The 25,885-nt window shown below is 44.0% G+C and overlaps 1 pseudogene; it reads left to right on the forward strand.

The window, feature by feature from the left end:
- LOC139024080 (netrin-G1-like) overlaps positions 1-25,885 on the forward strand; it is an 80,951-nt pseudogene that overhangs the window by 38,085 nt on the left and 16,981 nt on the right.

Here is a 25,885-nt window from a genome sequence, read left to right on the forward strand (position 1 = left end):
AAATGATAGACTAACTTGTTTTTAAAGATGATACATCTTAGTCTAAACAACAATATATCATTGAGTAGCAACAAGCAGGCTATATTACCGAAGCATCATTTCAGGGAACAGGAAACACTCCCTACCAGCGGTGGCCAACGTTGCTCCACTGATCCCTGATCTACTGGGGAGCAGACTTCTATTCCAGCTCAGTAATAGATTACAGGGGACAGACTTCTATTCCAGCTCAGTAATAGATTTACTGGGGGAGAGACTTCTATTCCAGCTCAGTAATAGATCTACAGGGGAGACGATTCTTATTCCAGCCCAGGATAATCTACGGGTGAGCAGACTTCTATTCCAGCCAGTAATAGATCTACAGGGGGAGCAGACTTCTATTCCAGCTCAGTAATAATCTACAGGTGAGCAGACTTCTATTCCAACTCAGCAATAGATCTACAGGGGGAGCAGACTTCTATTCCAGCTCTGCAAATATCTACAGGGGAGCAGACTTCTATTCCACTCAGCAATAGATCTACGGGGAGCAGACTTCTATTCCAGCTCAGTAATAGATCTACAGGGGAGCAGACTTCTTCCAGCTCAGCATAAAGATCTACAGGGGAGCAGACTTCTATTCCAGCTCAGCAATAGCACACTTGATGATCATCATTAGATTTATGAGTTGAATCAGTGTGTTATTGCTGGGCTGAAAACAGAACTCTGCACAAGGTTGGTCAGCAGGTTGGTCAGCTCCAACTGTAATACGGTTTATACATGTGTGTTTAGGTTTAACTGTATTTTGTATACAACATGTGTATACAACATAACCCTAACATAGGTAGCCTACACATATAACCCATGGATATAGGATAAACTGTTAGTCTCTTGTGACATTCATTGGACCTCTCTTTTCCTCTACAAACAGCTTTAAAGCTTTCCAATTCTGAGGACAGAAAACATCACAAAAGATACAGGCTTCATTATTCTAAAATTAGACAGCACGAATAAATATTTAGCTATTATTCTCCGTCTTCAAAGTTTTCCCTCTAGGGACTGGAACTGTAGAATCTCTTCCGAATGTCCCCCCTCAATATGACCTGCCCTGTCCACTAGTCTACACTGTCCCTTACTGACAGCGGGACTGCAATGTCACCCTCTTCTCTGACTGTTATCTACAAAATGCATTTGAAACTGGTTATTCATTTACAATGATTACATCAAGATTGATAGCTAATACGAAGTTAGCTAGTTAATGATTACATCCAAGAGAGCTAGTTGATGGAAGTTAGCTAGCTGATAATACATCAAGAGAGCTAGCTGATATGAAGTTAGCTAGTGATGATTACTCAAGAAGCTAGCTGATATGAAGTTAGCTAGCTGATGAATACATCAAAGAGGGCTAGCTGATAGAAGTAGCTAGCTGATGATTACATCAAGAGAGCTAGCTGATAGGAAGTTAGCTAGCTGATGAATACATCAAGAGAGCTATATGAAGGTAGCTAGCTGATGATTACATCAAGAAAGCTAGCTGATAGGAAGTTAGCTAGCTGATGATACATCAAGAGAGCAGCTGATAGGAAGTATAGCTAGCTGATGAATACATCAAGAAGCTAGCTGATTGAATTAGCTGGCTGATGATTACATCAAGAGAGCTAGCTGATAGAAGTTATACTGGATTACATCAGAAGCTAGCTGATAGGAATTAGCTAGCTGTGATACATCAAGAGAGCTAGCTGATAGGAAGTTAGCTAGCTGATGAATACATCAAGAGCTAGCCGATAGAAGTTAGCTAGAAGATGATTACATCAAGAAACTAGCTGATAGGAAGTTAGCTAGCTGATGATTACAATCAAAGAGCTAGCTGATAGGAATTTATCTAGCTGATGAATACATCAGAGACTAGCTGATAGGAAGTACTAGCTTGATGATTACATCAAGAGAGCTAGCTGATAGGAAGTTAGCTAGCTGATGATTACATCAAGAGAGCTAGCTGATAGGAAGTTAGCTAGCTGATGATTCCATCAAGAAAGATAATTGATAGGAAGTTAGCTAGCTAATAGGACGTTAGCTAGCTGATGCCATTTAAATCACTTAGCTAAATAGTGCTCGAAGTTAGCTAGCTAGCAGCTCAGTTGAGTTAGTGGCCTACTGTAGCTAGTATCTGAGATCTGAGCCTGTCAAGGACATCCAACCCTGACAATATGTGTATCATACTAGGAGTGTGACTAACACAGAGACTAAACAGGATGCTCATATCCTCTTTGTGTCTCTCTGCTCTGAATCAGATCCTTCTTTCCCTGTGGATGGTCTAGATGATGTCACTGGCCTTCAGCTCAGAGAGAACGCCTGTGTTCCTCATTTTAGGTCTGGGATTATTCCTAATGGGATTAACATGACAAGCATTTGAACTGCAGCGCTCATCTTTTACACGGGCAAGTGAACAGGACAAAAAAAATCTCTCTGTCTATCGTTCTCACCCACTCTCACCCACTCTCACACCCTCTCTTCTTTGCTTCTCTCTCTCTCTGTCTCTCCTCTCTCTTTCTCTGTGTGGAAGCTCTTTGTAAATATAGTAACCCCAGGCTGCTCAGTGAAAACAGCAAAGCACCAGACTCTAGTCCACTGACTCTTTTTGAAAGAGGCTGTCCTCAGAACAGCATAAAGGATAAATAGAAGGCCTTCATTTTTTTTAATAGCTTTTTTTGAGTGAAAGGGGGGAAACTTGTCAAAACCAGACTACAACTAAACCCAGCTCTAATCAGCCTTCTGTGAGGAGAGAATCTATGTGTGCATCCCAAATGGTACCCTATCCCCTATGTAGTGCACTACTTTAGACCAGAGCCCTATGGTTCCTGGTAAAAGCAGTGCACTATATAGGGAATATGGTGCCACAGGGCTCTGGTCAAATGTAGTSCACCATATAGGGAATAGGGTATAATTTGGTACAGAGGCTAGAGCTGTTGATTGAATCCTGGTGTTTTCAGCCTTCTGAACTGCCCTTCATACACACATGCCACGCCACCACCACCAGCATCACCACCACCACCCCCACCACTACCACCATCACCCCCACCAGCACCACCATCACCCCCACCAGCATCACCACACCACACCCCACCACTACCACCAGCATCACCACTACCACCACCATCACCACTACCACCACCATCACCCCCACCACTACCACCAGCATCACCAACGAACACACCACCACTACCACCACTACCACCACCACCCCACCACTACCACCAGCATCACCACTACCACCACCATCACCCCCACCACTACCACCAGCATCACCACCCCCACCACTACCACCAGCATCACCACTACCACCACCATCACCCCCACAACTACCACCAGCATCACCACTACACCACCATCACCCCCACAACTACCACCAGCATCACCACCCCCACCACCACTACTACCACCACCACACATCACCCCCACCACCACCACAATATTGCTAGTTAGCTTGTAATTTGATCAGAAATGAATCATCATAAGAAATATTCCTGCTGGACAAATAGAGATGTCTGATGAACAGTGAGATGTCGTGATGAACTGCAGTGAGATGCTGCAGTGAGATGTCATGAACAAAAGGTGTTTTGTTGGAGTGTATAATAGAGGAAAAGTAAGATGAAGTGGTGAGTTAGGTGGAGAGGTTAGGTGATGAGGTGGGAGAGGTTATGTGGTGAGGTTAGGTGGAGAGGTTAGTGATGAGGTTAGGGGAGAGGTGGAGAATTATGTGGTGAGGTTAGGTGGAGAGGTTAAGTGATGAGGTGGAGAGGTAAGGTGATGGGGTGGAGAGGTTATGTGATGAGTTGGAGAGGTTATGTGGTGAGGTTAGGTGGAGAGGTTAGGGTGATGAGGTGGAGAGGTTAGGTGATGTGTGGAGAGGTTATGTGATGAGGTGGAGGGGTTAGGTGATGAGGTGGAGAGGTTATGTGGTGAGGTGGAGGGGTTAGGTGATGAGGTGGAGAGGTTATGTGGTGAGGTTAGGTTGGTAGGTGGTTAGTGGTGAGAGGTTAGGTGGAGAGATTCTGTGGTGAGGTTAGTGGAGAGGTTAGGTGATGAGGTGGAGAGGTTAGGTGATGAGGTGGGAGAGAGTTAGTGATGAAGGTGGAGAGGTTAGGTGATGAGGTAGGAGAAGTTAGGGAGAGGTTAGGTGATGAGGTGGAGAGGTTAGGTGGGAGAGGTTAGGTGGAGAGGTGGAGAGGATTAGGTGGAGAGGTGGAGGAGGTGGTGAGGTTAGGTGGTGAAGTGGGTGGAGGATGAGGGATGGTGGTGATATGGTGATGGTGGTGAGGGGATGAGGTGGGGTGGGGTGAAGTGGTGAGGTGGGAGGTGGGAAGGTGAGGGATGAAGGGGTGAAGAATATGGTGGTGTGTGTGAAGTGGTGAAGAGTGTGAGGGATGAGGTGAGGGTGAGGTGAGAGGATGAGGTGGGGGATGAGGTGGGGTGGTGAAGTGGTGAGGTGAGGGATATGAAGATTGAAGAGGGATGAGGGTGGGGTGGTGAAGTGGTGAGGTGAGAGTTGAGATCAAAGGATGAGGTGGGGTGTTGGTGGTGAAGATGGTGTGAAGATGGTGAAGTGGGGGTGAGGTGAGGGTGTGAATGTGATTGAGGGGTGAGTAGTGGGTGGTGGTGATAAGATGAGGAGGTGAGGGTGTGGGTGTGGGAGTGGTGAGGGGGGGATGAGGTGGGGTGGTGAGATAGGGGGTGTGGGGATGAGGTGGAGGTAGTGTGGGTGAAGTTGTGGAGATGAGGGAGTGAGGGGAGAGCGTGTGAAGTGGTGTTGAAGTGGGTGGGTTGAGGGGATGAGGTGGGGTGGTGAAACTGGTGAGATGAGGGGGGTCAGGGGATGAGGGTGGTGGTGGTTGAATGGTTGAGTTATGAGGGGGTGAGGTAGGGGATGATGAGGGGTGTGTGGTGAAAGTGGTGAGATGAGGGGTGAGGGGAGAGGTGGTGGTGGAAGTGGTGAGGTGAGGGGAGTGAGGGGTGGGTGGTGTGAAGTGTGAGATGAGTGGGATGAGGTCCTTCTCTGGCGGTGGTGGGAAGTGGTGTGAGATGACGGGGATGAGATGCGGGTAGTGTGGTGAAGTGGTGAGGTGAGGGATGAGGGTGGTGAAGTGGTGCAGGTACTACATTTCCATTTTTTAAACAACTAAGTTGACTTCCATTTATAGATTAAATTCAGATTATCAAGCCCAAACTGTTGCGATTGTCAGTTGGGAGTTGTGAGTTTCCAACAGGCCTATACTCTTACATAGTTAGCAAGAAAACGCGATAATTAACCTCCTATAACCATACTCCATTGTGCGCTTTATACCACAGAGAGGGTGAGAAGAAACAGAAGACGTGCGATAGAGAGCTGTTGCTTCACCAGGTATCTCTACCAGAAAATATATGATCTAAGTGGTTGATAAGTTGGTATTCAGCAGTCATAAAAGTATTGCCTTTATTTACTTAGAACAACTACTAAAACATGATTTTGTCAGACAACGTAGGCAGCAGCTCTCTAGAAAAGAGATAGTGACTTGGAATCTTATTTGGCCATTTATGAATGTGTTATTCAATGTTGTTTCGCTGGGCTATAGAAGTAAAAGGACAAATAAAAAATATATATTGAAAAATATATTTTATTATATCTAAAGGGAGTCCTAAATGTAAAATGATTTCTAAACGAACCATAGTATGTATAGCCATTCTTAAAACATTCCACATATCAGCTTAGGAACCCCCCCCCCCCCCCACCCCCCACACAACGGTTTAAGCTTTTTTAAGAATCGATAATGATTCATAAAGGTGATTCAGCAGGTAAAGGGCAGTTCACTACCATCATGGGAGTTGTATTGTTTTATTCTGTGTTGTTACAACATTATTACAAAATATAATAATTTAAATATCAAAAAACCGTGATTCGTTTTTTTAATAAACGAACCAAACTGATCTTAAAGAAAGCATCTGAATTGCTGAGCACTAACACCACACACACACACACACACACGACGCACATGCACGCACAATAGGCCTACACGACCTAGATCTGAATGACCGAGGGATAATCTGCTGTCATGTCGTGTGTTATGTTATTTGAGGTGTTCGTAGCGTTAACACTGCTAGAATTTATTGCCACTTTATCTGGTGAGATTACCTCAGCGTTCTCTAATGGAAATGACAATAAGAAATTAGTGGAAAATTGACTGATGTTAGGTATGAACTGTCCACCCCCTCCTCTGTCTCACCTCCAAGGAGCTCTCTTTCTGTCAACCACTCCCGTCTCACCTTCCAGGAGCTCTCTCTCTTCTGTCCACTTCTGTCTCACCGCCCAGGAGCTCTCTTTCTGTCCACTTCTTGTCTCACCTCCCCCAGCAGCTCTCTTTCTGTCCACTCTGTCTCACCTCCCAGGAGCTCTCTTTCTGTCCACTTCTGTCTCACCTCCCAGCAGCTCTCTTTCTGTCCACTTCTGTCTCACCTCCCAGGAGCTCTCTTTCTGTCCACTTCTGTCTCAACCTCCCAGCAGCTCTCTTTCTGTCCACTTCTGTCTCACCTCCCAGGAGCTCTTCTCTTTCTCTTCCACTTCTGTCTCACCTCTTCCAGCAGCATCTCTTCCTGTCCACTTCTGTCTCACCTCCCAGGATCTCGTCTCTTTCTGTCCACTTTCTGTGTCTCACCTCAGGAAGCTCTCTCTTTCTGTCCACTTCTGTCTCACCGCCCAGGAGCTCTCTCTTTCTGTCCACTTCTGTCTCACCGCCCAGGAGCTCTCCCTTTTTTGTCCACTTCTGTCTCACCTCCCAGGAGCTCTCTCTCTCTGTCCACTTCTGTCTCACCACCCAGGAGCTCTCTCTTTTCTGTCCCACTTCTGTCTCCTCACCGCCAGGAACTCTCTCTTTCTGTCCACTTCTGTCTCACCTCCCAGAGCTCTCTCTCTCTGTCCACTTCTGTCTCACCTCCCAGGAGCTCTCTCTCTCTGTCCACTTCTGTCTCACCTACCAGGAGCTCTCTTTCTGTCCACTTCTGTCTCACCTTCCAGGAGCTCTCTCTCTGTCCACTTTCTGTCTCACCGCCCAGGATCTCTCTCTTTCTGTCCACTCCTGTCTCACCTCCCAGGAGCTCTCTCTTTCTGTCCAACTTCTGTCTCACCTCCCAGGAGCTCTCTCTTTCTGTCCACTTCTTGTCTCACTCCAAGGATCTCTCTATTTTTTGTCCACTTCTGTCTCACCTCCAGGAGCTCTCTCTTTCTGTCCACTTCTGTCTCACCGCCCAGGAGCTCTCCCTTTTTTGTCCACTTCTGTCTCCACCTCCCAGGAGCTCCTCTCTCTGTCCACTTCTGTTCTCACCGCCCAGGAGCTCTCTCTTTCTGTCCACTTCTGCTTCACCTCCCAGGAGCTCTCTCTCTGTCCACTTCCTGTCTCACCGCCCAGGATCTCTCTCTTTTCGTTCCACTCCTGTCTCACCTCCCAGGAGCTCTCTCTCTGTCCACTTCTGTCTCACCCCAGGATCTCTCTCTTTCTGTCCACTTCTGTCTCACCTCCCAGGAGCTCTCTCTCTGTCCACTTCTGTCTCACCTCCCAGGAGCTCTCTCTTTCTGTCCACTTCTGTCTCGCCTCCAAGGAGCTCTCTCTTTCTGTCCACTTCTGCCATTTGCTGAGAACTGCCTCAACCCACCACCTTTCTGTTTAAGTAACGTCACCTACACTATGCAGTCAGTGTGTCTCCCTGATCCCAGATCAGATAGCCTTGTTGAAACCCATCTTTGGTCGAATTACTCTGATGGAGAAAAAAACCGATAAGTACTGATCACAGATCAGATAGCCCTGTTTAGAACCCAGCTTGGTAGAGTTACTGATCCGTGGCGATGGAGATCAAATCAAAGTTTATTTGTCACGTGCGCCGAATACAACAGGTATACAGTGAAATGCTTACTTACTAACCAACAGTGCAATTTTTAAGTAAAAATAGGTATTAGGTGAACAATAGATAAGGAAATAAAACACAACAGTAAAAAGACAGTGAATAATAACAGTAGTGAGGCTATATACAGATCAGTTATACAGTAGCAGGTTTATACAGTAGCAAGGCTTTATACAGTAGCAAGGCTTTATACAGTAGCGAGGAATATACAGTAGCAAGGCTTTATACAGTAGCGAGGTAATATACAGTAGCAAGCTTATACAGTAGCGTACAGTATATACAGTAGCGACTTTATACAGTAGCGAGGTAATATACAGTAGCAAGGCTTTATACAGTAGCGAGTTCTTTATACAGTACGATGGTAAGTATACAGTAGAGGCTTATACAGTAGCGAGGTAATATACAGGCACCGGTTAGTCGGGCTAATTGAGGTAATATATACATGTAAATATGGTTAAAGTGACTATGCATAATGATAAACAGAGAGTAGCAGCAGCGTAAAAGAGGGGTTGGCGGGTGGTGGGTGGCGGGTGGCGGGACACAATGCAGATAGTCCGGGTGGCCAATGTGCGGGGGCACCGGTTAGTCGGGCTAATTGAGGTAGTATATACACATGTAGGTATGGTTAAAGTGACTATGCATATATGATAAACAGAGAGTAGCAGCAGTGTAAAAGAGGGGTTGGTGGGGGACACACACAATGCAAATAGTCATTTGATTACCTGTTCAGGAATCTTATGGCTTGGGGGTAAAAGCTGTTGAGAAGCKTTTAGGTCCTAGACTTGGCGCTCCGGTCCCGCTTGCCATACGGTAGAAGAAAGAGCAGTCTATGACTGGGTTGGCTGGGATCTTTGACAATTTTTAGGGCCTACCACTCTCTGATCCAAACCATTGTTGTCAGCCATTCTAATAAAGAGACGAGCTACTACCTCTCTTTTCCTGCTTAGCTCTTTCCCTCTCTCTATCTACCACTCTCTCGTAACACTGGAAAGAATCAACCAAAAACAGAATAGATTAGAATTCTCTCTCTCAATTCTATTCTAGTCAAAGMGTTTTACTGGCATGTTTAGTGGAATAGACAATAAACAAAAGGGAAATAATCAAGGCAAATAAACAATGAGTAAACATCACAAAAGTTTTAAAATAATGTAGATATTTCAAATGTTACATTATTGGCTATGTACGGCGTTGTGACAATGTGAAAATAGTTGAAGTATGAAAGGGAAAATAAATAAAAACAGATAAATATATGTTGTTAGTGCTCTACTGGTTGACCTTTCCTGGTAACCCTTGACCTTTCCTGGTAACAGCAGTGTTGTAGTACTCGAGACCTGTCTTGTTCTCCAGTGGTTGCGTGTGTTCATGGATGCTGTGTTTTGCTTCCCCAAAACATTTACCCCCCCCCCCCAAGAAATATATATAAACACATTAAAAAAATGTTTATCTTGTCTCTCTCTGTTTCATAATTTCTTCAATTCGCAAGAGGCGGAATGTATCTCACAGGAGAAAGCAAACAGAGCCCCTCTGTCTCTCCACATTAAGATCATCTGTCTGATGCTGTCTGGTCCAAACGAGTATGACATTGTTGCCACCAGTAGCATTGAAGGCAAAGGGAAGCCAGTGAGTATCTGGCCTCCCTTGACAAAAATAATATATAAAAACATTCAACTGTGAATGGTCCTGGTGCAGCAAAACAAAAGAAAAGTGTCATTGAAGCTAGCTTGGATTTGGTGTCACTCCTATCAAATCCCATTGAAAGCAAACGTCATTGACAGAAAAACTTGAATTGTTTCATCTCGTTGTGTTGTTGTCCTCCGGTGGCTAGCTAGCCACCTAGCTAAAATGGGCAATTATTTGACATAATTCTCCGTCCTGGCCAATGATTATAACGGCGATTCTGATCCAACCATTAATTCGTACATTGTTGTGCCCCTGGCCTGAGAGGATGGAAGTTCAATAGCTAGATAAAGAAGGTTAATGTTAATTAACTTGCTAACGTTGCCCATGACTGGAAGTTAGGCTAACGAGCAAGAATCTTATTATGGTGTTTGCATTTTTCTGGTCTCGGTCCCCTTGTCCCCCTGCCCGGTCTCGGTCTTGACTATGTCTTAGACCCCTTGTCCCCCTGCCCGGTCTCGCTCTTGACTATGTCTCAGACCCCTTGTCCCCTGCCCGGTCTCGGTCTTGACTATGTCTCAGACCCCTTGTCCCCCTGCCCGGGTTTCTCGCGTCTTGACTATGTCTTAGACCCCTTGTCCCCTGCCCGGTCTCGCGCTTGACTATGTCTCAGACCCCTTGTCCCCGCCCGGTCTCGGTCTTGACTATGTCTCAGACCCCTTGTCCCCTGCCCGGTCTCGGTCTGACTATTGTCTTCAGAACCCCTTGTCTCCCGCCCGGTCTCGGTCTTGACTATGTCTCAGACCCCTTGTCCCCCTGCCCGGTCTCGGTCTTGACTCTGTCTTTCCCCCCCTCCTGTCTTGGTCTTCACTCTGAGTCGATTTTCTACGGTCTTGGTCTTGAATAAGTCTTGTTTTAGGTGCTCTCGAACACAACGCTGTGTAACAGGCTGAATTAAGAGTGGATGTGTTTTAAAATGCTTTGTGGATCTGTGTAATCTGAGGAAAATGTGTCTAATATGGTCATACCTTTGTGAGGAAGTTTCCTCTCTCTCCTTCCTCCTCTCCCTAGGCAACACAGTGACTACGGTCTGGTTTCAATGGACTCTTTTTCTTAATAAAAATACAAAATAGCAAGACGGAGATCAGAGAGGTACATTTTTAATGAGTGCATTTCTCATGCGACTAGTTTGCATCAACTACCTTTAACTAAAACTACTGTAAAGGTCGTGACGTTCTGGAATGTCTTCCTCGTGAGTTGTTGGGAMAGTTTTTGAGACTATCCTCCCCCTCTCATTCTTAGCAGTGGCCAGCAGGAGAGGACAGAACAAAGAGAGCTCTTATAATTTTCCAATAGCCTCCTCCAGTGCCGGATCTGTATCTTATAGCATTTGAGCCCTACGGTGTGCAGTGACCAGAGAGGGTTATCGATCTTCATAAGGTCATGTTTTGTTGTCAAATAACCACCGCTGGAACCAGTGAGAGATCCTGACCTTTGTATTAATACCCATCTATCCACTACCGCTGCTGTTCCTCTATATTAGGATGTTAAGGTTGATTCGCTGTATCAACCCATGTATCAACCCATGCAAAACATCTACAGCAAGACAAGTGACAAGTCTGGAAAGTGTTTCTCTCGTCTCCAGTCTACCTCCAGTGGCTAGATAATACAGCGCTGTGATTGGTGATAAAGAGTCACCAGTATATCCTGCTCAGATGACTTGACTGACAACCTCCCTGAGGGGTAGAAGTCATCGTGAGCCAGTCCATAAGAAATACAATAATAATAGATGAAATTGAGCGAAACCGCGTCCGCAGCAATCTCACGGCGCTTCACAGTTTATTTTCCGTAAAATAAAATGATTTTGATGTCACCGTGGATCTCGGGTTCACTCCTGCTCGAGAGGGGAAATTGTTTTTTTTCATTAGCCATGGACAGTTTGGGTATTTCATTGTGTCTTTGAATAAGGCTTCAGGGAAGCACATACACACACACACTTATGTCTCTGAAGAGCACTCATCCCAGTGTCTGGCCATGACATCAAATGAAATACAAATACAAGAGCAGCTTCACGCTCTCATCATCGAAGCTCTCTCTCTCTCTCTATTCAGTTTAATGGTCTTTATTTGCATGGAAAACATAGAGTATGTTCACATTGCCAAAGCAAATGGAATAAATAAAATATACAAAAAGGGAAATAAACACACTGCAATACTTCACCTAACGGAGATGGCAGTTTATCAATGTCTGATTTGTTTTCAAATTCTTTGTGMGTCTGTGTGATCTGTGGGAAATGTGMCTCTYATGTGGTCATACATTTTACAGGAGGTTAGAAAGTGCAGCTCATAGCCTGTCTTCTCTTGAGAGCCAGGTCTGCCTATGACGGCKTCTCTGAATAGCAAGGCTGTGCTCATTTTCTTAATTTAGGGTCAGTCACAGTGGTCAGGTCTGTGTACTCTCACTGTGTACTCTCTGTTTAGGGACAGATAACGTTGGAATTTGAGCTGGTTTTTTGGTTGATTCTTTCTAGTGTGTCAAATAGTTGTCTTTTTGCTTTCTCATAATTTAGTTGTGTCCAAATCTGTTTCTGTCCTGGGGCTCTGTGGGGTCTGTTTGTGTTTGTGAACAGAGCCCCAGAACCGGCTGGCTGGACCGGCTGGCTGAGGGTACTCTTCTCTAGGTTCATCTCTCTGTAGGTGAGGTCTTTGTGGTGGAATGTGTGGGCATCGCTTCCCTTTACGTGGTTGTAGAATTTAACAGCTCTTTTCTGGATTTTGATACTTAGCGGGTATAGTCATAATTCTGCTTGACATGCATTGTTTGGGATTTTCCATTGTACACATAGTATATTTCTTGCTTTATTGCTAGCTGAGTCTCGATTGGGTGTTTGTCCTAATTTGTGAATGATTGGTTGGTGACTCCAGACCTCACAACCACATAGAGCAATGGGTTTGATAATTGATTGAAGTGTTTTTAGCCATATCTTAATTGGGATATTGATTTTTTTATGTTCCTTTTGAAGGAATAGAAGGCCCAATTTGCCTTGCCTCTTTGATCGTTTACAGCCTTGTGGAAGTAACCTGGGGTGTCGATGTTTAGGCCGAGGTAGGTATAATTATTTGTGTGCTATAATATAATATATACAGTTGAAGTCGGAAGCTTAGGCAAATACATTTATACTCAGTTTTTCACAATTCCAAATCATGAGGAAGGAAAATGATGTGGATATATTGAAGCAACATCTTAAGACATCAGTCTTAAGGATGTTAAAGCTTGGTTTCAAATGGGTCTTCCAAATGGATAATGACCCCAAGCATACTTCAAAAGTTATGGCAAAATGGCTTAAGTACAACAAAGTCAAGGTATTGGAGCGGCAATCACAAAGCCCTGACCTCAATCCTATAGAACGTTTGTGGGCAGAACTGAACAATTGTGTGCAAGCAAGGAGGCCTACAAACCTGACTCAGTTACACCAGCTCTGTCAGGAGGAATGGGCCAAAATTCACCCAACTTATTGTGGGAAGCTTGTGGAAGGCTACCTGAAACATTTTACCCAAGTTAAACAATTTAAAGGCAATGCTACCAAATACTAATTGAGTGTATGTAAACTTCTGACCTATTGGAAACAAGATGAAATAAATAAAAGCTGAAATAAATAAWTCTCTACTATTATTCTGACATTTCACCTTCTTAAAATAAAGTGGTGATCCTAACTGACCTACGACAGGGAATTTTTACTAGGATTAAATGTCAGGAATTGTGAAAAACTGAGTTTAAATGTACTTGGCTAAGGTGTATGTAAACTTCCGACTTCAACTGTACATATAACTAGGAATAAAGTGACTAAGCAACAGGATAAATAATAAACAGTAGCAGCAGTATATGTTGATGAGTAAAAAAAAAAGGGGGAAAAAGTCTATAGTTATTTGGTTAATAACCGTCTATTTAGACGCTGTTCAGGGTCCAACTGGATCCTGGACTTCCTGGCTGCCCTTAAATGGTAGCGGTGGTTAACAATTCATCCTCCACGCTGACCGTCATCACGGAGGCTGGAGTCTTGTTCTCTCTGCTACTGCACGCTAAGTGGTGCCGAAGTCTGGAACCAACAGGACCCTGAACAGCTTCTAACCCCAAGCCATAAGACTGCTAAATAGCTAATCAAATGGCTACACGGACAACCTGCATTTACCCTTTTTTGAAACTAACTCTCTTGCACTGACTCTATGCACACACTGGACTCTACCCACACACTCACACACACACTGGACTCTACCCACACACTGGACTCTACCCACACACTCACACACACACTGGACTCTACCCACACACTCACACTGGACTCTACCCACACACACACACACTGCGACTCTACCCACACACTCACACTGGACTCTACCCACAACTCACACACAACATGACTCTAACCCACACACTCACACTGGACTCTACCCACACACACACACACTGGACTCTACCCACACACTCACACTGGACTCTACCCACACACACACACACTGGACTCTACACCATCAACTGGACTCTACCCACACACACTCACACTGGACTCTACCCACCACACACACACACTGGACTCTACCCACACACTCACACACTGGACTCTACCCACACACACTCACACTGGACTACCCACCCACACACACACACTGGACTCTACCCACACACTCACACTGGACTCTACCCACACACACTCACACTGGACTCTACCACCACACACCTCACACACTGGACTCTACCCACACCACACACACACTGGACTCTACCCACACACTCACACTGGACTCTACACCACACACACACACACTGGACTCTACCCACACACACACACACTGGCAGGCTCTACACACACACACACACACACACACACACACACTGGACTCTACCACCACACTCACCACACACACCACACTGGACTACGGACCCACACACTCACAAAAATGTGTACTGTGACCAATCAAATGTTATTTGATTTCGACAGCTATACCTTGTGGGAACAAAACAATTCATTCCCATTCAAAATCGTATCTCCCTAACCCATAAACCGTACTCTTACCCTAACCTTAACCCAAAAACCTAACCATAATCCAACCCCTAACCCTCACCCTACAGTAATTCTAATCCTAATACTAATTCTAGCCTTAACCCCTTAGAAATAGTATTTGACCTTGTGAGGACCAAAATAATATCCACAGTTGGTCAAATTTCTGGTCCCCACAAGAATAGTTAAACATGTCCACACACACACTATACCACTGCTCCACATATGGTATTGCTACAGCTCAGTCTACTATCTATCCTGTTGCCTAGTCACTTTACTGTACCTATGTGCAGATTGATACCTCAATAACGTACCCCTAAACATCGACTCGGTACTGGGTACACCTGTATATAGCCATGTTATTACCTGGTACTCTTATATAGCCATGTTATTACCTGGTACTCTGTATATAGCCATGTTATTACCTGGACTCTGTATATAGCCATGTTTACCTGTACTCTGTATATAGCCATGTTATTACCTGGACTCCTGTATATAGCCATGTTATTACCTGGTACTCCTGTAATATAGCCATGTTATTACCTGGTACTTGTATATAGCCATGTATTACCTGTACACCCTGTATATAGCCATGTTATTACCTGGTAACCTGTATATAAACCATGTTATTACCTGGGTACTCTGTATATACCATGTTATTACCTGGTACTCTGTAATAGCCATGTTATTACCTCGGTACCCTGTATATATACCATTGTTATTACCTGGTACTCTGTATATAGCCATGTTATACCTGGTACTCCCTGTATATAGCCTGTTATTACCTGGTACTCTGTAAAAGCCATGTTATTACCTGGTACTCTGTATATAGCCATGTTATTTACCTGGTACTCTGTATATAGCCATGTTATTACCTGGTACTCTGTATATAGCCATGTTATTACCTGGTACCTCCCTGTTATATAACCATGTTATTACCTGGTACTCTGTATATAACATGTTATTTCCTGGTACTCTGTATATAGCCATGTTATTACCTGTACTACCTGTATATAGCCATGTATTACCTGGTACACCCTGTATATAGCCATGTTATTACCTGGTACCCCTGTAATAGCCATGTATACCTGGTACACCCTGTATATAGCCATGTTATACCTGGTACACCTGTATATGCCATGTTATTACCTGGTACTCCTGTATATAGCCATGTTATTACCTGGTACCCCTGTTATAAGCCATGTTATTACCTGGTACCCTGTATATAGCCATGTTATTAACTGGTACTCTGTATTAGCCATGTTATTACCTGGTACTCCCTGTATATAGCCATGTTATTACCTGGTACACCTGTATATAGCCATGTTATTACCTGGTACACCTGTATATAGCCATGTTATTACCTGGTACTCTCTGTATATAACCATGTTATTACCTGGTACTCTGTATATAGCCATGTTATTACTGGTACACCCTGTATATAGCCATTATTACCTGGTACTCTGTATATAGCCATGTTATTACCTGGTACACCCTGTATATAAGCCATGTTATTACCTGGTACTCCCTGTATATAGCCATGTTATACCTGGTACACCCTGTATATACCTGTATTACCTGGTACCCTGTATATAGCCATGTTATTACCTGGTACTCCTGTATATAGCCATGTTATTACCTGGTACTCCCTGTATATAGCCATGTTATTACCTGGTACCCCTGTATATAGCCATGTTATTACCTGGTACACCCTGTATATAGCCATGTTATACCGGTACACCCTGTATATAGCCATGTATTACCTGTACACCTGTATATAGCATGTATTACCTGGTACTCTCTGTATATAGCATGTTATTACCTGGTACTCCTGTATATAGCCATGTTATTACCTGGTACTCCTGTATATAGCCATGTATTACCTGGTACACCTGTATATAGCCATGTTATTACCTGGTACTCTGTATTATAGCCATGTTATTACCTGGTACACCCTGTATATAAGCCATGTTATTACCTGGTACTCCCTGTATATCCCATAACGTATCATGTACCCCTTATTACCTGTTATTCTGTACCGTATATACCCATGTTATTACCTGGTACTCTCGTATATAACCATGTATATTAACCTGGTACTCACTGTATTATAGCCATGTTATTACTTGTCACCCTGTAAAGCCAGATTACTGTACCTGTATACCAGTTATACTTGCTATTTGTATATAATCACACACTATACCAAACACAGATAAGATTTACCGTACCCTGTATATAGCCATGTTATTACCTGGTACTCCCTGTTATAGCATTATACTGTAACCATGCATTATTACCTGTAACATGTAAATATAGCCATGATGTATCGTTACCTGTATATAGCCATGTTATTACCGCGATACACCCTGTATATAGCCATGTTATTACCTGTACTCCTGTATATAGCCATGTATACCTGGTACACCTGTATATAGCCATGTTATTACTGGTACACCCTGTATATAGCCTGTATTACCTGTACACCCTGTAATAGCCATCGTTATTACCTGCTACACCCTGTATATAGCCATGTATTAACCTGCAGTACACCCTGTATATAGCCATGTTATTACCTGGTACTCCCTGTATATAGCCATGTTATTACTGGTACTCCCTGTTATAGCCATGTTATTACCTGGTACTCCCTGTATATAGCCATGTTATTACCTGGTACTCCCTGTATATAGCCATGTTATTACCATGGTACTCTGTATATAGCATTTATTACCTGGTACTCTGTATATAGCCATGTTATTACCTGGTACTCCCGTATATAGCCATGTTATTACCTGGTACTCTGTATATAACCATGTATACTGTACTCACTGCTATTACATGTTATTACCTGGTACTCTGTATTATAGCCATGTTATTACCTGGTACACCCTGTTATAGCCATGTTATTACCTGGTACTCCTGTATATAGCCATGTTATTACCTGGACTTCCTGTATATAGCCATGTTATTACCTGGCCATCTGTATAACCATTGATTACCTGGCACTCCTGTAATAGCCATGTTTATTACCTGGTACTCCCTGTATATAGCCATGTTATTACCTGGTACTCTGTATATATAGCCATTGTTATTTACCTGGTACTCCCTGTATAATAACCATGTTATTACCTGTACTTCCTGTATTATAACCATGTTATTACTCTAGCTCACTGTATATAACCATGTTATTACCTGGTACTCGCTTATATAACCATGTATTACCTGGTACTCCCTGTATATAACCATGTTATTACCTGTACTCACTGTATATAGCCATGTTATTACCTGGTACTCACTGTATATAGCCATGTTATTACCTGGTACTCCCTGTATATAACCATGATTACAGGTACTTCCTGTATATAACCATGTTATTACCTGTACTCCCTTGTATTATAACCATGTTATTACCTGGGTACTCCCTGTATATAACCATGTTATGACCTGGCACTCCCGTATATAACCATGTTATACCTGGTACTCCCTGTAATATAACCATGTTATTACCTGGTACTCCTGTATATAACCATGTTATTACCTGGTACTCCCTGTATATAAGCCATGTTATTCCTGTACTCCCTGTATATAACCATGTATTACCTGGTACTCACTGTATATAACCATGTTATTACCTGGTACTCTCTGTATATTATCCTGTTATTTTTTTAAACTTTGTATGATTATTAGCTGTGTATTTATCTTCTTGTGTGCAGATTCTATATGTCATATGATATTGTATCTTCAACTCTGCAATTGTTGGAAAAGGACCCGTCAGTAATCATTTCACCGTTAGTCGACACCTGTGTTTTACGAAGCATGAATGGAAAACATCAGATCAAGCATTCCCTTTCAGTTAAACATGACGTCTGGTTGAATGTGTTGGCTGTATCACAACCGCATATCATACTGCCTATTTCAAGTGCTAAGTACCTTTTTACATTTAAAAAAAGCCAACATTAGTACTCTGAAATTATACAGGGCTAAACGAAAGTTTTTAATTGATATCAAAGTCCTCATCTGTGGCTGGCCCCATTGTTATAACAGAGTGTAGAGTGTTGAGATGAATGTCCAATGTGAGTGTTTTAATGCACCTCTCACGTCAACTCATAGCACAGCAAACCACACCAACACATAACAAAAACAACCACAACAACACAACAAACACACAGCACACACAAGCCACCCACAAACACACACACACACACACACACACAGAGCGCTTGCTGAGTCTCGGTGTGCAGGCAGTTGCTGTGCAGATGAAGGCCATGAAATAATGCGTATGTTCTCAGCTATGTGTTTCATTAAGAGGTAGTCATGAGGATTCCGCTTCACCATCTATACCTATAGAACAGCAGAATATGCCATCACACAGTCAATGTGGTTGGTGATAGAGTAGATGAGACGGAGACATACTGGGAGAGAATGAGTGGTGGGGGAATACAGAGTAGAGGACGGATGATGAAAAGACGTCAGACAACAGATTCCCAACGTAATTATGGACAGATGAATTAATCTCTCTACTAGTAGGTGGAGGTGACATTAGTTAGTAGAGGGAAGGGTTGGGTGAAAAAGACCGTGTACAGGATGCACAGTAACAGGAATGCACAGTGCTTACAGGATCGCACAGTGTACAGGATGCACAGTGTACAGGTACACGTTACAGGATACACAGTGTACAGGAGTTACACAGCTGTACAGGATCACAGTGGTACAGGATGCACAGTGTACAGGATACACAGTGTAACACTGAGCCACAGTGTACATGATGCACAGTGTACATGATGCACAGTTGTACAGGAGTACACCGTGTACAGGGCATAACACAGTGTGCAGGAGGCACAGTATACAGGATACACCGTGTACAGGATACACAGTACAGGATTGCACAGTATACAGGATACACAGTGTACAGGAACACAGGTACAGGATTACACAGTGTAAGAGATACACAGGTTACAGGGATGCACAGTGTACAGGATGCACAAGTGTACAGAATGCACAGTGTACAGGATGTATAGTGTAACAGGATACAAGTTGTAACAGGATTACACAGTGTACAGGATGCCAGTGTACAGGATGCACAGTATAACAAGGGATACACAGTGTACAGGATGCCAGGTACAGGATGCACAGTGTAACAGGATGCACAGTTACAGGATTGCACAGTGACAGGATGACAGTGTACAGAATGCATAGTGTACAGGATGCACAGTATACAGGATACACAGTTGTACAGGTGCACAGATTGTACAGGATGCACAAGTGTACAGATGCACCAGTGTACAGGATACCAAGTGTTACAGGTACACAGATGTACATGGATGTTACAGTGTACAGGATAACACAGTGTACAGGATACACAATGTACAGGGATAACAGTGTACAGAGATGCATAGGGACAGGATGCTAGTGACAGGATTACACAGTTTGTACAGGGATACACAGTGTACAGGATACACAGTGTACGGATACACAGTTGTACAGGATACATACAGGATACATAGTGTACAGGATACACAGTGTACAGGATACATAGTGTACAGGATACACAGTGTACAGGATGCACAGTGTACAGGATGCACAGGATGCACAGTGTACAGGATACATAGTGTACAGGATACACAGTGTACAGGATGCACAGTGTACAGGATACACAGTGTACATGATGCATAGTGTACAGGATGCACAGTGTACAGGATACATAGTGTACAGGATACATAGTGTACAGGATACACAGTGTACAGGATACACAGTGTACAGGATACACAGTGTACAGGATACACAGTGTACAGGATACACAGTGTACAGGATGCATAGTGTACAGGATACACAGTGTACAGGATACACAGTGTACAGGATGCATAGTGTACAGGATGAAGATGGGTAGTCAAGTGGAAGATTATTATGCAGTTGTTCTTCCCAGTTGTTCTTTATCCTAGTCAATAGTTATAATGCATTATGATGCAGTTACAATACATTGCAAGACTTGTCATAGGCAGAGTGGGCCCTTACGACGCCATTATAATGTCTCATAATGATGCTGAATGAACCCTGGTATTTCTTCACTCTTTGACGTCTGTTTCTCACAGGAAAACCCTTACATGTGCAACAACGAGTGTGACGCCTCCACAGATGAACTAGCCCATCCTCCGGAGCTCATGTTCGACTTCGAYGGRCGCAACCCCACAACCTTCTGGCAATCCAGTTCATGGAATACGTTCCCCAAACCCCTGGAGGTCAACATCACGCTGTCCTGGAACAAAACTATCGAGCTGACGGACGACATCATCCTCACCTTCGAGTCCGGCCGCCCTGAGCAGATGCTTCTGGAGAAATCGCTAGACTACGGTAAAACCTGGATCCCTTACCAGTTCTACGCTACCGACTGCCTCGACGCCTTCACCATGGAGCCCAAGGCGGTGAACGAGCTGACCCAGCGAACCCTCCTCGACATCATCTGCACCGAGGACTACTCCCGAGGCTACGTGTGGAAGTACGATAAAACCGTCCGTTTCGAGATCAAGGATCGGTTCGCGCTGTTCGCCGGACCGCGGCTGCACAACATGGCATCGCTGTACGGTCAACTGGACACCACCAGGAATCTGCGGGACTTCTTCACGGTGACGGACCTGAGGATACGGCTTCTGAAACCGGCCACCGGGGCCACCATGGTGGATGAAAACAACCTGTCCAGATACTTCTACGCCATCTCTGACATCAAGGTGCAGGGCAGGTAAGAGAGATGGTTAATTCGTTTTTATTTAAAAAAGTTKTATTCCATTGAGATCATAGATCTATTTTACTATAGAGAGACCTGTACCAAGAAATCTTGTATTGTGTGCCAAAGTATTTGTGAATGCTTTAAACGGATCTAGGAGCAAAGTTAGTTTGTTTCATTGTATTTGGTTTGGCTGTGGTCAGGCTGCTCCAATCTACAAAACACCAAAATAAAGTTTCTTACTAAGGCGCTGGGCCGCCACGAGCCGCCAMAACAGCTTCAATGAGCCTTGGCATAGATTCTAGGTATTTTATTAGGGTCCCCATTAGCTGTTGTGAAGGTAGCAGCGACTCTTTCTGGGTTCCACACAAAACATGACATAATATAGAACATCTCAAGGACAGAACTACATACATTTTAAAATGGCACACATAGCCTGCATATCAATACATATACACACAATATGGCCAAAAGTATGCGGACACCTTTTAAAATCAGTGGATTCAGCTATTTCAGCCACCCCCGTTGCTGACAAGTGTATGAAARCAAGCACACAGACATGCAATCTCCATAGACAAACGTTGACAGTAGAATGGCCTTACTGATGAGCTCAGTCATAGGATGCCACCTTTCCAACACGTCAGTTCATCAAATTTCTGCCCTGCTAGAGCTGCCACGGTCAACTGTAAGTGCTGTTATTGGGAAGTGGAAACATCTAGAAACAACAACAGCTCAGCCGTGAAGTGGTAGGCCACTCAAGCTCACAGAACAGGACCGCCAAGTGCTGAAGCATGTAGCGCATAAAAATCGTCTGTCCTCGATTGCGACACACACGACCGAGTTCCAAACTGCCTCTTGAAGCAACGTCATCACAATAAATGTTCATTGGGAGCTTCTTTGGAAATTTGTTGGAGGAAAAATTGTCTGGGGCTGTTTTTCATAGTTCAGGTTAGACCGCTTAGTTCCAGTGAAGGGAAATCTTAACGCTACAGCATACAAAAATTCTAGACGATTCTGTGCTTCCAACTTTGTGGCAACAGTTTGGGGAAGACCCTTCCTGTTTCAGCATGACAATGCCCCCGTGCACAAAGTGAGGTTCATACAGAAATGTTTGTCGAGATCCGTGTGGAAGAACTTGACTGGCCTGCACAGAGCCCTGACCTCAACCCTATCAAGCACCTTTGGGATTCATTGGAACGCCCACTGCGAGCAAGGCCTTATCGCCCAACATTTTTATTTCACCTTTATTTAACCAGGTAAGCTAGTTGAGAACAATTTCATTTACACTGCGACCTGGCCAAGATAAAGCAAAGCAATGCGACAGAAACAACAACACAGAGTTACATGGAATAAACAAACGTACAATCAATAACACAATAGAAAAAAAAGGAAGTCTATATACAGTGTGTGCAAATGGCATGAGGTTGTATGGCAATAAATAACGACTAGAGCATACAGGTCGCAGTGGTGGGTGGTATAAGAGCTTTGGTAACAAAACGGATGGCACTGTATAGACTGCATCCAATTTTCTGAGTAGAGTATTGGAAGCTATTTTGTAAATGACATCGCCGAAGTCGAGATCGGTAGGATAGTCAGTTTTACTAGGGTAAGTTTGGCGGCGTGAGTGAAGGTGGCTTTGTTGCGAAATAGAAAGCCGATTTGATTTGATCTAGATTTGATCTAGATTTGAATTTGGATTGGAGATTTGATATGAGTCTGGAAGGAGAGTTTACAGTCTAGCCAGACACTTAGGTATTTGTAGTTGTCCACATATTCTAGGTCAGAACCGTTCAGAGTAGTGATGCTAGTCGGGCGGGCGGGTGCGGGAAGCGAACGGTTGAAAAGCATGCATTTGGTTTTGCTAGCGTCTAAGAGCAGTTGGAGGCCACAGAAGGAGTGTTGTATGGCATTGAAGCTCGTTTGGAGGTTAGTTAACACAGTGTCCAAAGAAGGGCCAGATGTATACAGAATGGTGTCGTCTGCGTAGAGGTGGATCAGGGAATCACCAGCAGCAAGAGCGACATCGTTGATATATACAGAGAAAAGAGTCGGCCCGAGAATTGAACCCTGTGATACCCCCATTGAGACTGCCAGAGGTGCAGACCACAGGCCCTCCGTTTTGAACACACTGAACTCTATCAGAGAAGTAGTTGGTGAATCAGGAGAGGCAGTCATTTGAGAAAACCAAGGCTATTGAGTCTGCCAATAAGAATACGGTGATTGACAGAGTCGAAAGCCTTGGCCAGGTCGATGAAGACAGCTGCACAGTACTGTCTCTTATCGATGGAGGTTATGATATCGTTTAGGACCTTGAGCGTGGATGAGGTGCACCCGTGAGCTCGGAAACCGGATTGCACAGCAGAGAAGGTACGGTGGGATTCGAAATGTCAGGGATCTGTGTCGAACCTCACTAATGCTGCCTGTGGCTGAATGGAAGCAAGTCCCCGCAGCAATGTTCCAACATCTAGTGGAAAAACTTCCCAGAAGAATGGAGGCTGTTATAGCAGCAAAAGGGGGGACCAACATATTAATGCCCATGATCTTGGAATGAGATGTTCGACAATCAGGTGTGCACATACTTTTGTGTATCAAATAGTCAAGAGGCATTGTGCCATGAGGTGTTTTTTTTTAACAAGGTTTGCTGCTGATTTGAGCAATATGAGATGGAAGGGAGTTTCATGCAATAATGGCTCCATATAATACTGTACTCTTTCTTCAATTTGTTCTGGATTTGAGCACTGTTAAAAGACCTCTGGTGGCATGTCTGGTGGGGTAAGTGTGTGTGTCAAAGCTGTGTGTAAGTTGACTATGCAAACAATTTGGAACAAAGTTCTACAGCATTAGTAAAAATGTGATCGATACATGTGATGATCTTGTTCCTGTAGTGTTTGTAAACACCCTGGTAGGTTGATTAATAACATGAACCAGATTACAGACACCGGTTACAGTAAGAAGCTTCCTCTTGAGCGGACAACTTGATGAAAAGCAGTCAATATTCAGGTCCCCAATAAAGTAGACCTCTCGGTTTCCAGCACATACGCTATCAAGCATTTCACAAATATTATTTAGATACTGACTGTTCGCTCTTGGTGGCCTACGGCAACACTTCAAAATAATAGGCTTTAGAACCTGCAACAACAGCACGTCACTAACACTTGACATGGTATCTTCTCTAAGCATTGCATGGATATGGCTCTTAAAACATATCTATCTATTTAACCTTTATTTAACTAGGAAATTCAGTTGTGAACAAATTATTTTTTTCAATGACGGCCTAGGGACAGTGGGTTAATTGCCTTGTTCAGCGGCAGAACGACAGATTTTTACCTTGTCAGCTCAGGGATTTGATCTTGCAACCTTTCGGTTACTAGGCCAACACTCTAGCCAGTAGGCTACGCTGCCGCCCCTCCACTCTAACCACTAGGCTACGCTGCCGCCCCTCCACTCTAACCACTAGGCTACGCTGCCGCCCCTCCACTCTAACCACTAGGCTACGCTGCCGCCCCTCCACTCTAAAGCCACTTGGTTACGCTGCCGCCAAAAGCAGAAAGCAGCAGTACGAGAACTGATTCCAACCGCGCCGTGGGAGCCAAACTCAAAAGGTAGCTAGCTAGTAACCAAACTGTTTCAAAACAACATATCGAGTTCTCCCCCTTTTTCCATATCCCCTCTATTGGAGGGATGCGACACCATTCATCCCTGAGAAATTCCATAATTTGGTGTTTTCTTGATGGTGGTGGAAAACGCTGTCTCAGAATCTCCCATAAGTGTTCAATTGGGTAGAGATCTGGTGACTGAGACATGCACGCAGGCGCAAACACACACATAAAGGTGTAAAGTACTTAAATACTTTAAAAAGTACTACTTAAGTAGTTTTTGGGGGTATCTGCTTAGTTTAACTATTTTAATTTTACTTCACTACATTCCTAAATAAAATTATGTACTTCTTTTTCCATGCATTTTTTCCTGACACCCAAAAGTACTCATTACATTTTGACAGAAAAATTGTCCCATTCACACACTTATCAAGAGAACATCCCTGGTCATCCCTAATGCCTCTGATCTGGCGGACTCACTAAACACAAATGTTTCGTTTGTAACTCGTGACTCACCACAGGATTCGTTCTTATGTATCAACATTTGAAATGGTGTTTTTTTACATTATATGAAAGTAGAGACTCAGAGCTACAAAATGGTATAACATACACTGCAGTTGAGGAACAATGGGAAGTCATTCTGCTTTGAATCAACAAGAAAATAGCCTGTTTTGCTATCTAGTGAAGAGCTCTTGTCGACACACCATTCAGCATCGTTCATACCTCACCCTAAGCCCCACCATCCCATCCTAAGCCCCACCCATCCCTCACCCTAAGCCCCACCCATCCCTCACCCCAAGCCCCACCCATCCCTCACCCTAAGCCCACCCATCCCTCATCCCTAAGCCCCCACCCATCCTCATCCTCACCCTAAGCCCCACCATCCCTCATCCTAAGCCCCACCCATCCCTCATCCTAGCCCCCACCCATCCTCATCCTTCACCCTAATGCCCATTACCCATCCCTCTCCCATAGCACCACCCATCCATTCCTCTATACCGT

This window comes from Salvelinus sp. IW2-2015, unplaced genomic scaffold (assembly GCF_002910315.2).
Source record: "Salvelinus sp. IW2-2015 unplaced genomic scaffold, ASM291031v2 Un_scaffold960, whole genome shotgun sequence".
NCBI classification, from domain to species: Eukaryota; Metazoa; Chordata; class Actinopteri; order Salmoniformes; family Salmonidae; genus Salvelinus; species Salvelinus sp. IW2-2015.